The 16,429-nt window shown below is 41.2% G+C and overlaps 1 protein-coding gene across 2 annotated transcripts in view; it reads left to right on the forward strand.

The window, feature by feature from the left end:
- The first annotated feature begins 7,508 nt into the window (after window positions 1–7,508).
- The window catches only part of dlgap1b (discs, large (Drosophila) homolog-associated protein 1b), an 89,569-nt gene continuing 80,648 nt past the window's right edge, over window positions 7,509–16,429 (forward strand). The window contains exon 1 of one of the 2 annotated variants that reach the window (XM_071485027.1): window positions 7,509–7,979. The gene's annotated coding sequence lies outside the window, so the exon portion shown is untranslated. The remainder of the gene's footprint in view (window positions 7,980–16,429) is intronic. The other variant, XM_071485026.1, reaches the window with a different exon arrangement.

Below are 16,429 nucleotides of genomic sequence, written 5' to 3' on the forward strand. Positions count from 1 at the left end.
CCATATTTTCAGCTTTGATGGAAGTTTCACAGGGATCACATCCAATCTTATTCCCGCCTACCCCCACCCCTTCACATAAGACAAGCCATCACAAGAGATAAATCTCCACATATGAAACCACTTTGGTCTGTAAGAGGCTGTCAAAATAATATTTTCATTCCTCCAAAGGACCCTGGTAACCACTACTGTCTACTGGTGTGTTGTGTTATCGCTGAGCATCAAGTTTGGACACAACACATAGGATTTTTTTTTTTTTTTTTTTTTTAGAACTCAGGATTTGTACAGTATAAACTTTACAACCTTTCTCAGTGCCACTACTTTCCTGTCACTCAAACCCTGGGTGCTGCTAGTGGAGTGTGAAGGCTGGAGGTGGGGGATCACAGGACCCTTCAGATGAGCCAGGTGATGTTGGACTAAATCTGATTTGGGGGATTTAGAGGCCTGAAGTCACATCTTGTCAACTAGAGCTGCATTGCGATAAGCACTCCTGCTCAAACCCACTGCTGTGAGAAAAAAAATGAAAACAAAACAGATCACCGTCAGACAAATGTGCTACTATGAGTATGAAAAATGAAAAGCCTTTTATTGTTGTTTTGACAGTTCAGTGACATGCTTGGCACTATGGAATATTTCTTTATTTTGATGAAATGCCTTTGAAGGTTTGGGGAGACATTTATTTACTTCTGGTGCTGTCAAAGTCGTGCACTAAATGAAAAGTGGTTAGTGTTTAGTGGTATTTGATTATTCATAGTTAGTCGCTGGTTCTCAGTTAGGTGGAAAAAAAAAATGTGAAAAATAAGAAACACTTTCCAGAAATGTGGAAAGGAAAAACAAAGTGAATGCAGATTTTTCCATACAGGACATAAGGGGTCAGTGAATGGTTTTGTAAAAATGAAAATGAAGTAAATCATATGTTATGGCCTTCACAGTCACCAGCACACAGCCTATTTGAACTCTCACTGGAGATTTTGGACCAGTGTGTTAGAGCTTTGCTTCACAACCTGTGGGCTGGGACACTACAAGATAAATCTGAGTGGCTGTGAGATGATGAACTGGAGAGGAAAGTAAAAAAAAACCCATATATTTCTGCCCCGAAAGTACAGTCAACGGTGCAGCCTCACAGAGCTGCTGGCATGGCTGCAACTCAAAGTCTTGTCTCCATGTAAAGTATTGGCTAATTTCACTTCTTTGAGGCTGTGAAAACGGTTCAAACAAAACAAGAGAAAAAATCACTCTTTAGTTGAGCAGGTCGCAAACAATAAATATATGTAACTGGTGACGAGGGACTGGCGGTAGACACTGATTTATTTGTAAGGGTCACAAGCTGTGTTAGACCACATTCTCTACCACCATCAGCAAAGCACCTAATGAGGGAATATTTTAGGAGAATGGTGTTCATCCCTCCAACTGAGACTTGCAAAGAAGCTGTTCTGGCAGCTTCTGGTGGCACGTCACCTCACTGAAACACTTCGTGTTTCATTTTTCCTTTAATTTGTCAACATTCAGTATGCACACAGTCATATCCACTTTTCATCTCAAACACAGCGATATCCCAAATGAGTATAAAATTCCTTTCCTTTCATGCAGCTCCACATTCAGTTCTCACGTGTTGTCGATTTCAAACTCACGCTAAATATCATCCGTCATGTTCAGCTTGGTATGGAGAGCACAAACCGCGTCTCCTTCAATTACCCAGCCTGCACTACAAATGATGCAAAACTGAACCAAACAAAAAGCCAAATCGAGGTAACCTGAATGTTTAATATGCAGGGGACAAAATGGCTGCCTCACAAAGATGACAAGCGTATGACAAGCAGTCGCTGCAGAGAGACTGATGTCTAGAGAAATGAGGTGTGCCTTGCAGGAGCTTGGCCCCTCCGGTCTGTGTGATAATTAATTGTTCCATCATAAGAGGATGTATCTCATTAAGGTACACATCCTGTAACTGTGGTTACTGTTTAATGGTGACTATAGAGTAATGATCCCCCCACCTGATATCCCAACGTCAAAGCTTTCCCTCTGAAAACACGTCCGCCCGCAGCAGCGTGTCTCTCATTCACAAGCTTTGCCTCCTATATTTCCATCCTCCATGATTTACTTTCACACCCCCCCCACCACCCCCACCCCCGCTCTTTCATCTCTGAATCCAATACTGTCAGTGCCATAAACTCCCAGAAGCAGAATACACGGTGATTTAGTGGCTTTGTTAGAGTGTCTCAAATGTGGAATTGCTGAATTCCGGGGAAGCACAGTTTTGTTTCTCACAAAGGCATTTTTTTCCTGAAACTACCTTTAGGAAACCTCCGATCTCAGGTGGTTTTACATAGTATCATCAATTTGTGTTATTTTGTAACGTAACGTAACTATAACCACGCCATGTCTAATTCTTCGACAATTGATTCACCACATTTCCCAGTATCCATTGAGACATCAACCAGAGATGTGGCTGCACTTGTTGCATTCAGTTACAGCGCAGAGCCATAATGACAAGGTTTAAAAGAAGAGGGTAGAAAAATAGAGTTAATACCCTTTACATATCCTGTGGCTGCAGTGCATTATGGTCTATTGAAGCCACAGACATTTTCCCTCTTCTAATGGTTTTCAGTGGATATTTTCCTTTCATTTTTTTCAGCTTTCTGCAAATTAATTGACGCTGGCTGACAGCTAGAACAGTGTGACAGCCTTTTAAACCAAATGATTTCATTATACATTATTATAAACCTGAAAATTCTATTTCAACTCCAATTGTAAACCCATACAGTTTAACAACTGCATTTAAATTGTAATGACGTTCAGTCCCCCCCTCCTCCCCCCGACTGGTTTAGAGAGTGGAAAGATGTCCTGATGAATGTGACACGAGCTGAGTCTTTTCCAAGGTCACAGTCTTTAGTCAATATGAGAGGAGCCCTTCTGACACCTGTCACTTCAGGTGGGACATAGTGAATTAAGGGCTTCACAGTCGGAGAAAGTCGGAGAAAAAGAGAGAGCAGGAGGGGCAAAGAGCAAGAAAAGTGTAGAGAAAGCAGTGCAGTGAAGCAAAGATAATGTAGTCACTGTTTGGTTCTCTCAGCACCTTCCACCTGACAGTGAACAGTTCGAGCAGGAATTGCTCTCGCCTGTCTCTACCATAAGGACATGGCAGCTACAGTATGACAACATGGTGACAGAAAGTAACAACACAATACCAATAGTGCCAATATAAACAGCTCTTTCCCAGGGGCGGGAGTTCTCTCACAGAAATTCGGAGATGTGCTGTAATGAAAGCCTGCTTGAATGTGTAAAGCAAGTCAAGGTTGCACACTCGTTATTAGAGAGACCATCCCGAGTCTTCCCCATAACTGAGGGGTCAGCGCTTCAATTTGTCAAGCAGCTAGGTGTTCATCTGCAGCTGTGTGTCCTGCCTGAACATGTCTGAGCAAAGTACTAAACTGTAGCTCGCTTCGGTTAATTGTGCTCACTGCTAAACAATAGAAATGGTTGGCTGAGTGACAGCTTAGTATGTTTCCTCAATCAACGGAAAAATGTATTTTCCCCCAACTTGATTACTGATTATTTAATTAATTCATCAGGCAAAAATGCAAAACAAAAAAAACAACACAATATTTGCTCATTTTTGTTTCACATAATAGTCTTTGCTACTGGAAACATTTGGTTTCATACACTAAACAATAAACCAATTAATTTAAAGAATATTTGATGGATCAACTGATTGTGAAAAATAATGTAGACGTAAGAAGATGTGTGTCTATTTAAGACAGTGCTGCTGACAGATGTAGAAGAAAAGTATTTGTATAGCACCTGAACATCATGTATGATAATCTCATTAAGCCAAAGCGATGTGAATCCAGATACAGCTGGTTCTGCCTTAACTTGCCTTACTCATCCACTGTACTGAAAGCTGTAACATTCTCACTTGTGCTGTTCAATATTTAATACTTCCTATGAATTCCTTTTGTACAGTTTGGGCAAGTGTTAAAAGCGCAGTCCCTTAGAGGGGGAAATAGGAAAGAGGGCAGTGGCATGAACACAGAAAATAAAAAGTATAATTGCTGGCTGTTCTGTTCTGGAAGCTGAAGATTTAGATTTTCAAAAACCCCAGTGGGGTGAACAGAGCTGTTTCTACCCATTCTGGTCTGCACAGTGCACACGGTCCACATTAAAACGCAGACCTTTACACTGAACTATATGTAAAGCAAATGGAAGGTGGCCCCTGTAGACTCTCAAGAACAAGCTGAAACAGCTTTTACCAACTGATAATTTACTGATGTGTGATGACTATTTTCAAGTAATTCTTGAGACATCGTTACTCATCAGTTATTCATCTATAAATCCACTAAGTGCATCTGAATGAACTCGAGCCACAGAAGACATTGATGTGATTAGCTCATCCATGCGTAAAGTGTCTCTTGGCCCTTTCATGACTAGGCCGTGGTGGTACACACACTCAACAAATTAATATGTCTATATACCAACACACATAAGACACATAAACAGATTATTCACTGAGGGCAATATGCTGCTGTGATATCAGCGTTTCTAAGGGTTGTATTTTTCTTTTTTTCTTTCAGGGCTCATGGAAAAACTGATTGTGTATTCCACCCCCTGTGTCTGAATTATTCAGCTTCAATGCCATTTCTATTCTTAGTGCTTTTACTAGTATTTGGAAGAAGAAGAAATGTTAGTATACAGTAAACAACATACAGTAACTGTATAATCCAGAGTCCCCACAGAGTAGAAGCAAATCTTCAAGCTCTGTACATTAGCATTCATGTGAATATTGTAGTTAAGAAGGTTCGTATATGAATTATGCTCGTGATGTGTAACATTAATTGAGCAATTATAAAATGCAACGAGTTAAAAATGCGCATGTAAACTGCAAGGCTGAAATTAGACTCTGATGTTTACATGTCACTTTTTCAAGCTGGAATTAATTTGCTTCAAGACAAAGAGGCTGGAATTAAATCAAGTCGTGAAGCGATAGAGTCTTCAAGGGAACATCAAAGCTTTGCAGACGTCCCTCTGGGCTGTTTCATGAGCATCGATCGAAAATGCTGGGTGGGAACATGCTCGTGGTCTCCCATCCAGTGAAACTGATTTCATCCAGCCACGTCTTGTAGCTGAGATCTGCTAATCTCTTAAGACTGAAAGAGTTAAGAGGGAAGAAGATGGAAGTTTAGGAAGGGATGGGAAGGTAGCACTGAAACTAGGTGACATCTGCTGCATACTACTGCTGCAATCAATATGCTGCCACAAATAAAAATATGACTCTGTTTTCTCTTCAGATGTTTTGCAATTCCGATTTCTTGTATTTACTCTGGAATATCCATCTCCACAAGCTGAGACGTCTTTCTAGTGTTATTTGATGTTTTGACCTAATTTTTAAAAATACTCATTAAGCTTGTCACTGTTACAGGGCTGTCACTGCTGTGCCGGCATCAGCAGAATTTCTAATGATGTGAAGTGATTAATAATTTACATTAATATGGCTTGTGCTTCATCTGCAGGCATCATAAATTTGATTAATCAAATAAATTGCACCCTTCATTATAAACCTTGAGATTACTCAGCTGACAGAGTCAATACATGTTACACACATTGAAAAATGTATTTGTGGTGTCATTGAGTTATAGAAATGCATATATAACGAGCAGGTAATACAGAATAATTGCTGTTCCTTGGAGTTTTTTTGTCTGAGACCTTAAGAGTTTGAGGATCTGACTAAGTGTTAAAATGTGATTTATTGGGGATTGTGACAACAAAGTAATCTAATAGTTACTTTGCACTGTCTGTGTCATCTTTCATATGTTTGCATCTACCTCCTTTGGTATGAATTATTGATAAATAGCTGGCTGTTGCATGCTGAGCCAGAGAGAGGGGTAAAATATGGACTGGATTCAGGATCCACAAATGTCTTGACAACATGCACACAGTTAGAGTGATCTAATCTGAAATGTGTTCAAACACTGTTGTTTTCATGGATATTATTTTTTTCAGTTACCTTTTTTTTTTTTTTTTTTTTTTTTTAAATAAACATGAATTTGTTTTAGGTCTTGTTGAAATGTTTTGTTGACAAGCCTCAGGGATTTTAGGGTTTTATTTATTTTCAGCAAGTTTTTTTTTTCTGTTTTCCAGCCTCAAGACAGAATTTGAAAAAGGCAAGCCATGTAACACACTTTGATGTGTAGGCTACTGTCATGGATGTACTGTACTCGCAAGACGCCGTGACGCAAATAAGATCACACATGCCTCCTGAGGGACTCACTGCACCAGCACAAGTCCCCTTAAAGCCACCACACACAGAAAACAATCTTGGATTAGAATAAAAGTAACCATAAAGACACTGTGTACACACACACACACACACACACACTCCCTCCCTGTTTAAGCCTACAGATAGCAGTGTGTGTTGTTCTTTGAAGACAGATTTACTGCGGTTAGCTTTGGGTGACAATTAGTCCCCCCCCCCCAAGAAAAATCCGTCATCACACTGGGATCAGGCAGGTTTAAACCATTACACTGGCCATTAGAGTCAAGGGGAGCGTGGACAGGAGAAAACTGGCATGTTTTGGTATGTTTACTGAATTCTACAACATCTATTTCACCCCAGATCATTCACAATGCTTCACTGGCAACATACAGTAGATAATCAATCTAATTTGCATATAGTGCAAATGTGGCCACTCATTATGGCTCTGCTTATGTTTTTTTTTCCTCTCTCCCTCCACCTCTCTCCACCTCTCTGCGTGTGTTGAGCCATGGGGGAATATTGATTTCACTGACACTTTCAGGGAACGCCTCTATTGACTGACTGCCACCAATAAATTGTTGATTGCTGGTTGATGTAAAGACCTCAGGCTGCAGTAAATCCCCAGATAATGTCTCAATGTAGACATTTTTTTTTTTTTACGTGGTGCCACATCCAAACCAGAGCCACATATTATATTCCAAAACCATAACTGATCTGGTTAAACCCTGATCATGCAAAGTCCATATTAATAAACACGAGTGGCCTACAGCAAGTTCAGTCTTCGCTATAGCTGCTGCTGTTGCCAGGGCTATGCCACTGAAGTATGCAACCTTGTTATTAGATCTAGGGCTGCCTGGCAGGCTCGGAGCAGAGGCCAGCCTGGTTTGCTGGTTCTCTCAGCAGAGTCGCCTCCAGTCATTCATCAGCATCACTGCTAGAGAGAGACAGAGAGTGATGGAAGAAGCCTGTGTGATGTGCCTGTGTGCACTGTGCTGAACAATTGTCTCTTCTTTTTTGAGGGTGCATGTGTATGTGTATCTGTTTTTAGATGATAAAAGCTGCTCAGCTGCTGCTTTTTAACAATGCATGAGGGATTTTCATTTTCTATAACACACATATCAAAATGTTATTTGTGGGCCTTTTCTGTGGTACAGATAAGACACGGTTTAACACACAAGATGTAAACATTTACCCAAACCTCAAGGAAAGATCAGCCTACAAAAGCGGAAGTGCCGTTAGCTTTAGCCACTAGCCTCCACCTCTAAATGAGATAATTACTGATAAATTAAATGCACCTGTGGCCCACTTCACAGGACGCACTTCTCCCCTGTTTTTGTTATATTCATCCGCAACACATCACCAGCATTAATAGCGGTGACACTTTTTTTTAAATATCATTTAACTTCTGTATCTCTTAAAACGTGCCGCAGAATGATGGAGAGAGTGAAACTTGGTCGGTGGACGAATCCGAACAGCGGACTCCATGCCGGACTTTCCCTTTCTCCGTTCATGTGCAGCGCTGTTTCATACGTTCAGCGATGCCTCTGCAGCCCACAGACGGAGCGATACAGGAAGACACTACAGTGTACGGGACCTTACCATCCAAGTGACGTCCTGTATGATCAAACCCCGACTTGTAATAATAGCGAGGCAAAGACGCAGTTCCAGCCGAATTCAGAGGATTTACTCTTGAGGCGGTTCTCGGAAAAGGACGGTCTGCTGTGTTGACAAGGTAAGGGGCCAAATGCGCAAATTGTTTGCTCGTTTTATTCATTCTGCAGTGAGGATTTGTTTGCACTTGTCATCAGTTAAAATCGATGATCTCTTTTATCATACAACTACTTTTGTTTCCCCTCTCTTGAATATGCAGTCATCTCGTCAGGCTGGTTTTTCTCGTGTTATCAGATTTCGCATGACGGATGGTTCAGTGGTTTAACATTTCCATAACTTTCCAATCAACCTGTCGTCCTAATGAAATAAGGCAATTTGTTTTGACAAAGTTGTTAGACTGCTTTTCCCCCTGTGGCACGTTGACAGCCTCCTCTGCCACTTGCCGTAAGTGATAATGAGGCAAGAGTAAAATATCCAATCACCCAGTCCGTGCGCCTTGACGGAGCAACCGCGTCTGCAATTGCGTCTTTGGCATTTATTAACATGAGGATGAGCTGATCAGTTTTGCTTCTGCAAGATGAACAGTGCATGTTTTTTTTTGTTTTTGTTTATTTGTTTGAACACTAAAAGCCCTCCAAAAAAATCAGAACAGGCTGCTGCCACTTGGATGAGGATGCAGTAATGGACAGCAGAACATGTGCCATCATATCACTCTCTGTGGCCAAGGCTTTGAGGTGTTTATCTGACCACATCTTCCCTTCATCATAGACTCTGAAGCCTTGCAGGCTGTAGGCACCTCCACTGATGGGCACTGGGACACCATGCCTTATTCCCATAGCAATATATCTGCTCTGTGGATTTATTCAGGCTCTTTGGTTCAGTCAGCCTCCTAGGAAATCGGCTTGATGTTGTTGCATGTGGTCTGCACAGACAGCACTGCTCCAGACTGAACGTGTGATTCCAGGCATTAAAACACTGCCACAAGTAGTACCCTGTGAAATTAAGCTGGAATAAATGAACAACATTACATCTGTAAATTACTCTCTAGACTAACTCCAGCTGTGGTATGAATGGATCACTTGTCTGATGTAAATGCACAATCAGTTTGTCCACAAGAATAAAGCTGTGTTAATGGTTCTTGGTGTAGATGAAAATTATACGCCATTAGAATAGACTGTAATTATTGTTGTGCGTGTTAAGGGGCACTGAGCCAACTGGAAAAAAATGCAGTTGTTGTTCCCCAGCAGAGGTAGAGCAAGATTCAAGGACGACAGGAAGGGATCAAGGCTGAGAGGTCAACCAAGTATGAAGAAGCTATTAGTGCCTGCGAAAATGAATTGAGCACTGAAATAATGTACGAAAGAGGATATTGACTAAAAGCTGCAGCTCACACAGATCCTCCAGATTTCATGTAATGTGCGAGAGAATAAGAGACACATTTAATGATTTTTTTTCCCCGTCTCTCTTTATCTTCTTTTTCTTGCCTACTCTAAGTGAAAAGCATTGCAAGGCAGACATTTTTGCGAGCACTTTCTCTTATCTCAAAGAAGCAGCGAACAGTCCTGCAATCTGTGGATCTTCCCTCTGTGCTTGTGTCACTTCCTTAAACCATAAACGTGCACGCTCTCCCTGTTAAACACAAGGCCCCCAGCATCTGCTCCCCTCCCAATCCCATCCCCCATTAGAGAGCGTCTGCATCTTGCTTGTATGAGTGACTGCGGTGGCTTCATATGTTTGTGTGGATGGGGTGTTGGAGTGATCATTAGCTGCCTTTCCTCTCACAGAGTCAGATAATGATGGACTCTGTGCTGAACTCTCAACCCTGTACCTGTACTTCATTAGCTTCCCTTTTGTCTTGAGGCTGTTATCAGCTGCGGTGGCTTCCTTCTGTATCATTTCCATATAGCTCAGCCACCTCACCGATGATATAAGAATCCACTGACTTCAGGATCTTTTGTGACTTCCTCTTTTTATTCCCACGTTAATTAGCAGAAGGCCTGTCCTGCTCCGGTCTGCCTTGTGTTAAAACACAATGTACCTGGAATCAGTGCCTCAGCCACTGCTTTCCACATGCTGCCAGTGGAATATTAAGGACGCTTTCGAGGGGAGATAAGAGTTGCTGAATATTTTAAAATCTCTGTACATTTTTCACACTTCCTTCCATACCCAGCAAGTCTGGCTTTGCCGTGTAATTATGCAGATAATTCTGTCCGGATGTAAATGTGTCATCGCAGGCAGTCCAAATGGCCTTGTTTGTGTGTTTGCTGTTCTGTTTTCAGCTTGTCTTTGAAGCCGTGGAACCATGACATTAAAATGAAATTATAAAAGGGCCATCAGATTTGAGCAGCCGGAGGGGCAGAAAGGAGGCACAAATATTGCTTTCTAACACCCGAAGGGTTTACAATAAAAATATGGGATGATGACGGCGAAGAAGATTTTGCGATGCACAGTGATGACATAGCTGTTGCTCATAACTTGCCCCCCTCAGGTTTTATCAGGGAAGGCCGGAAGTTACGACCGTGTTGCAATGATGGTTGTGGATGACAGCAATGATGAGTCAGCGATAGCGGTATTCTCTGATGTGCTATAGTTCCAGGCTGTGTACTTTTCTTTGCTGAATTTTAATTACGCTGCACCGTTCTCCTGAGTAGGGCCCGGTCAGGTCCCACTACGCCTTGTTGCTTTTCAGTGGTTCACTTATGAGAACAGGATATCTGCTGTGTCCAAGGCTTCTCTCTCGCACCAATAGGACTTATTAGTTTGGCTTGAGGGGACTCTTCAAGCACTCCTGCACTAGTCCTGTAATCTCAGCCTGCGCACTTTCCGCCGCACTTAGCTGCTCCGATTGGTCGTATGGGAGCTGTCAGCATGCCAATTTAATTTCTTCAGCTTTTCTCATGTGGTTTATATATATATATATATATTTTTTTTTTTTTTTTTTTTTTTTTCAAAAGCAAGGAGAACAAGCTGTGTGCTACCTCGGGGAAACCAGTGGAGAACCTTATGTTTTTGTGCTTCAAACTGTGAGGTTTAGAGAGAGTTGATCTTCTTTATAAATCCTGTATTCACCGAAGACCGAGGGTCTCATGAGGAGTGTGTGTGCCACTGCTTATGAAACAGTCCTCACTGTACCCGCACAGATTGTTACTCACACTGAATGAACATAGACTCAGTCCTTGAATAAATGTACTAATCCTGCTCTTCTGAGATAATCTGCCTTTTGAGGAGTTTCAGGATGAAAAAAAAAAAAACACTTTCTGCTTCCCAGGATTTATTCTGAAAAACACGTCTGATATTTTAAGTTGTTTTTTTTTCTGTGCTCTTGGATTTCAGCAATCACCATAACATGTTCATTTAGCTTCGACAGTCACCCAGTTGTCAAATATAATAAATATGGAGCTATAACTGAAGCATGAAGCACATTGCACTTAGTGATGATGAAGTCACTTTGCTGTATATACTGTACAGTATTCCGCTGAGGGATATTTGTGTGTGCATCAGTGTTTAAGTCACAGCTATTGAATGTCTGATGAAGAGCGACGCTTCCCTTCATGCCTGCTCATGCCTGCAGGACTTACTGCAGTCTATGCCTCAGGCTGTCTCTCCATCTCTGTGTTGATAGTGTGTGTTTCTCCACACACATTATAAACACACAATAGCGTACACTATGTCTTAACACATCATTATCTCTCCACAGTCCTGTCAGGCCCTCTGCCTTGACCAGCTTTAATTACTGTGGAGAAGCTAAAAGCCACAGTGGTCTCACCTTTTTCGTCTTCACAAACATGCAGGGACACTGGGTCCCGTTTCACATGTGATGCCATTCACGCCACTGCACGCTCTGTTGAAATGCTTTGGTGTGATAACCTGCTTTTTTATTTGCCTTTCACCAGAAACTAGGGCACTCATTTGTTGATATAAAGACATACTGTAGACCTGTATCTGCCAGGGGACAATGTCAATTCTGGTGGGAGAGCAAAGGAAAAGGGAAGAGAGGCATGTTTGTATGCCTTCCAGCTATTGGAGCATGCTCTGACTGTGAAAGGCCACGTCCATTGTTGGGTAACATAATCCACCAGGGAGGCCTTCGGCCAGACACTGGGGAGGACTGCCTATGCACACTCTCCCTCTCACTCTCAGCACTGATGCATATCCCTTTCTGTGCTGGAAGCAGCTGCTGAATGCTAAGCAATTTTCAAGTGTTACTGAACTTGTGTGTAGGGTGATAGCGCACACATCCCACTATTACCATTCTAAACACAAACTCTCTGCTAGCTGACTGGCTTGTTTAAACAGCCTTATTGATGGCGTTATATTGTGATATTCTCTACTGATGGCGAGGAGGGGACCTGGATGGAGAAATATAAATACACGAATACCTCCTCTGGGGAAAAAGTCATCCCAGAGATAACTCTCTCTGGATGGTTTTAATGAAGTGTTGTGGTGTGTATGGTCACCTGCAGGAATGATACCGACAATGTGTGAGCAGGGGATTTGTGGCTTAATAGTGGAATCGGTGGCTCACAAAGGATTATACGAAGACTCATGCTTTAGTATCAGATTGGTTGCAGTCTTTTGAGTATAGACATTATTTCCCACCATGGAGGCAGATCTGGAAGCCATGTACTTGGACATGGGTACCTGCACTCAGGCACTTGATCTATCTGCTTCAGGCTGTCTCATTAGCCAGTTATTTGACTGTTTTGCAAATATACTGTATGTTGCTTCTAATGTTTATATTCACTGGTTTCATTAGTCTTTAGGAAATTGTAAAGGGCATTTTTCACCATTGTCTGACATTTTAATTGATGAACAGTAATGAAAATAAGCATTAGTTGCAGCCTTAGGTGACTTTACTTCAGTTTTATTGTAATCCTTATTTTGTAAACCCTTGCAAGTCAAAGAAATAGCTGAACAAATAAATGATTGTTTTTCATTGTTATTGTTTATCTGTACATAGAGTACTGCTCTGGTTGATAACTATATGTGCGGGGATTGCAAATGCAGTGTATATCTTATCTATCTTTAAAAGACATGGTGTAGAGAATAAATAAGTAAATAAATATAAGGACCATTGACAAAAATGGGAGAACCAACTTACAATGAAATGAAATGGAAAAAAAACAAAACATGAAAATTCACATTTTTATATATTTGTGTCAGAATAATAAAACAAATAAATAAATCAGGATTCAAAGGAATTGGAAAGGAATCCAAACCTTCCACCCAGACTTTCACAAACCGTGACATTGTGACCCAGGATGGTTTGGCTAAGGTGCATTTCTCATATGAAAAGTAAGAAAGCTCTTCCACTTTTATTTCTAACTCTCTCACTTTCAAATATCATTAAAAGTCAAATAGCAGTCATGCAGATAAAGTGATTTTTCATAAAAGGTTTGCATGTTCACTTTACTCACTCACGATTTGATATTCTTTGTGTGAGCAGCTCCATGGAGCTAAGTGAAGCCCCTCATTGCTTCAGTTGTGGGGGCTCTGAATGTGAGTATAGGCATATTTCTTGCTGAAATAGCTCTGTTATGACAGAGCTTTTTGTTAGCATATATGAAAGGCACATATCCATTTGAAAACAATCATGGCTTAGAAATGGAAATACCTAAATTTTTGTACAAACATATTGAATACTTCTAAACAGGGGTTTCCACTATAATTCCTAACATCATTTCTATCCAAATCTAAGATCTCTCTTTGTACCACAGTCTGTAAGCATGTGTACACAGTAAAGCCAGATTAACATGCAGACTGAAGTTTTAGGAAAGTCTACATGGCTTGTCTACTGGAGTGACAGTGATGAGAGGAGACGGCTGAGAAGATTTTGATGAGATCTTTGTTTTGGCAGGAGACACTAAAGAGTATGGTATCGATGGAAAAGTGTAGGTAATCCTGAACAGAAAACATTTTATAACATAAATAGCTTTTTATTGAACAGATAGACACTCATGGCTTTTATAGTCTGACTGTCTAGACAGCCTAATAGCTCCTGTTATCATCCCCACATTTTAAAAAGGTGTTTTTAATGTGTGCGCTATTCCTTCGGCGCTCTAGATGAATTATTTCATCGGCAATAATAATATTTTCGCGGTAATCATCAAACCATAGCCGCCAAGATGGGATGATCGTGGGACAGGAAAGGGACGCAATCAGTGTCATGTCAACCTATTTAACCTCCACATAGCACAGGTGTCACATCCTATAATAACAAATTAATTTGACATTTTCACCATTCCCTGACACTGATGAGGGATTTTGTGATGAAGGTTCATAATAATTTGGAGTAAGAGAAAGAGGCATCCAGTATTTTTGTCAGGGGGGTCATCAATTTGAATCCCTGCATTATTTAGGAAAGAGTACAGGGATGAGGTGTCCTCGAGCGTTACAAACTGGAGGTAGGGAACATCTAATAAAAGACTCCAGTGAGTTACATCATGGATAGGGCTGCACGACATGCAACGTGATACGATTTCAGTTGGAATGATCGTTTTTCATTTCTTTTTAACTGAATAAAATTAAGGAATGATGATGATTTGTAGGCCAGGCGTCTCTGTAACACCACAACACTTACAGTGCTAACAATGCACAGCATATTAAAGGAATAGCAGCTCCTGTGATTTTTTTTTTTTTTTTTTTTTCTCCACAGCACCTGCAATTTGGATACTGCACTTGGCCATATTGTAATTTTGATTATATTTCGATTAACTGTGCAGCTCCAATCATGGAGAACAATTGATTTTATTTACTCAAGTCTCCATCAAGGTTTTCCTCCTATCATATTTCCCCTGTAGACCACAGTCTTATTACTCACAGAGCCAGTTTGGTGAGGACTGGCTTGGTGGAGCAGTGAGGGGGCTTCTCTTGACCTGCCAGCATCCCTCCATGCCACAGCTTTCTGCAGTGCCCTGTAGCAGCTGGCCTGGCCACCTCTCAGTGACCATGACAGGAGAGGGAAGATGACAATGAATCAGGGGCATGACGAAGATCTCCCCAGTACTGACTCTTCTCTGAGTTGCCAGGAACGGTCACGCAGTGCGAGAGCGTGTTATCGCACTTACATTCAGCCACTTTAAAGCTCATGGGCAATGTGGTTCCAAAGAGCTGGCACACATTACTGATCCACAGTGCCCAGTTTTATAAGTCTGTTCTGTTAACCAGAATTCAAGTGACTCCCTATTTATTGGTGTCTCTGAAATGAATTACTATACTTTAACATAGCCGCTACTTTGAGAACATAATATACTGTTGTTATTGGCATTAGCATGTCACGAACATGTCAGTGTCTCAGTGGGAGGTCCAGACTATCATGTGACCCAACCTTGAGGAAAGCCTCAGTGAGCATTGCTCCTGTTTATTTAAAGCAAGGAGATTTATTTAAGAGCCCGTTACACAAGATAAGCTGCAAAAGGCACAGCTCTAAATGGAATAGAAGAGCCTATTTGTAAAATGTCCACAAGTGCCTGGCTTTAAGTGCCTGGCTGAGAGATGAATAGAGGCGATAAGCAAGAGAGGGTAATTTCCACAATGGGTATTTTAAAGTGTAGATATTTTGTGATGACAGACTTTAATTGATCTCATCACTTTTGAATAGAGTATAATATATGGGTTTTACCGGGCTCATCTAAATGCTGACGTCACTCTGTAAGTTCAGAAAAAATAATAGTTATTATAGTAAGGCTAATGTGGCCAGAGCAGAAATTCTGATGCATCTCCCTTCTCAGCTTTACAATCACAGTACATGGGATTACTGTGATTCTATAGGGAACTGATAAATGCCTGCAAGAAATGATCTCAGGCAGAACTGACTTAGCAGGAATGTTTGACACAGTTTTTTGGTTCCAAAATGGCGTTAGTGCAGGCTCAACCACCCCCACCCCCCTTCAAATCTTTGACTTTAATTGATAGAGAGCCACTGAAGCATACTGCCAATCTTCCAAGTAGAGGAAACCCTACAGAGAACTTTTCCTGCAGTGAAATGTGGAACTACTCATCGTCCTTCTGTGCTAGTGTACAGTGCTCGCAGCTCTTCTATCTCCTCGTGTTGTGAGAGGATACTAGTTTAAAAACATCAGTCCTGTGACATGTGATTGACATTAGAGTGGTTAGATATGAAGCTTAGACATGTCCTTCATTGTTTAGATAGTGTACTCTATGTGCATACAGTACATGCATCCAACATGCAGTAATCTTGATATTGTTGCATGATCCATAGGATTAGTTTGGATTAGCAAAGATAACCTATTTCACATGACAGCAATAATAATCTGTTTTCTAACTAATAACAGTAATCATGTTGGGAAAATATGTATTCCCACATGGAAGTAGCTGCAACACTTTTGACCTGACACTTAAATAATTGATAAAGAAAGGAGGCGGGGGGCCAAGATGTAATCATAACATGCACTGGAGTTTTATATAGGGCCTATGTACTGTGGAATGTCCATGTGAAGAGAGGCAAGACCCTAAAACTCTGCCAGATTTCATTTCACGCTCTGCAGAGCACAGCCTCTGAGACGGTGACATTTACATGGCCCTCTATACCACCGCCAGTTGCTGCAGGCC

Source organism: Trachinotus anak, unplaced genomic scaffold (genome assembly GCF_046630095.1).
Source record: "Trachinotus anak isolate AG129_WGS33_773 ecotype Australia unplaced genomic scaffold, CSIRO_AGI_Tana_v1 ptg000009l, whole genome shotgun sequence".
NCBI lineage: Eukaryota > Metazoa > Chordata > Actinopteri > Carangiformes > Carangidae > Trachinotus > Trachinotus anak.